At 35.4% G+C, this 703-nt stretch overlaps 1 pseudogene; it reads left to right on the top strand.

Moving 5' to 3' along the window:
• Positions 1–244: 244 nt before the first annotated feature.
• On the top strand, positions 245–352 carry LOC116988177 (annotated as a pseudogene).
• Positions 353–703: the final 351 nt, after the last annotated feature.

Here is a 703-nt window from a genome sequence, read left to right as displayed (position 1 = left end):
GAGGAATTTGGAGGAGAACACCAAATGGATATTGCGCTATAGTATTTGCTAATGTTTCTACACGATATGGAACACCAGATGCCGATCTACTCGTATCCAGACAATTACCAAATATGTCATATGGGATACAGACACTGGACATCAGCAACAGATGGGGTTTTAGCTGCATTGCAAGGGAAGAATTATTATCTACGCATTCCCTTCCTAACAAAATAGGATATGGCGATTGACGCATCAAACATAGATCAGATCTCGGCTTTTTGGCTAAGATCAAGCATAATATCTGTTCTTATCAGTTTAAATATCTGATATGTCCCTTATCTAGGGACCATATGTTAAAATAAAAAAATAAAAAATAAATAAAATAAATAAATAATACGATATATTCGTTTTAAGAACAGAAACCTTTTCTATTGTTAAGTATATTCCTTTTTAAGAACAAAAATGGCAAGCATTGATTCAAAGGATGCTTACTATTTCAGTACCCATAACAGGTGACCACGGACGTTATTTTTATCTAATTGGATGGCTCAGCTCTAGCAGTATAGAGCACTACCTAATGTGTTTACATTAGCACCTAGGTTATTTACAAAATATGACAACCAGCGACACAATGGTAATGGCTTCTTTGGATGACATACTAATTGTGTGGAAACTTAGGACGGGCTGAACAAACGGTAACAGCCACTTAACAATTATTTGG

The sequence above is a fragment of the Amblyraja radiata genome, chromosome 26 (genome assembly GCF_010909765.2).
Source record: "Amblyraja radiata isolate CabotCenter1 chromosome 26, sAmbRad1.1.pri, whole genome shotgun sequence".
Classification (NCBI taxonomy): domain Eukaryota; kingdom Metazoa; phylum Chordata; class Chondrichthyes; order Rajiformes; family Rajidae; genus Amblyraja; species Amblyraja radiata.
Note: the sequence above shows the minus strand (reverse complement) of the source record. Positions and strands in the feature narration are given on the sequence as shown.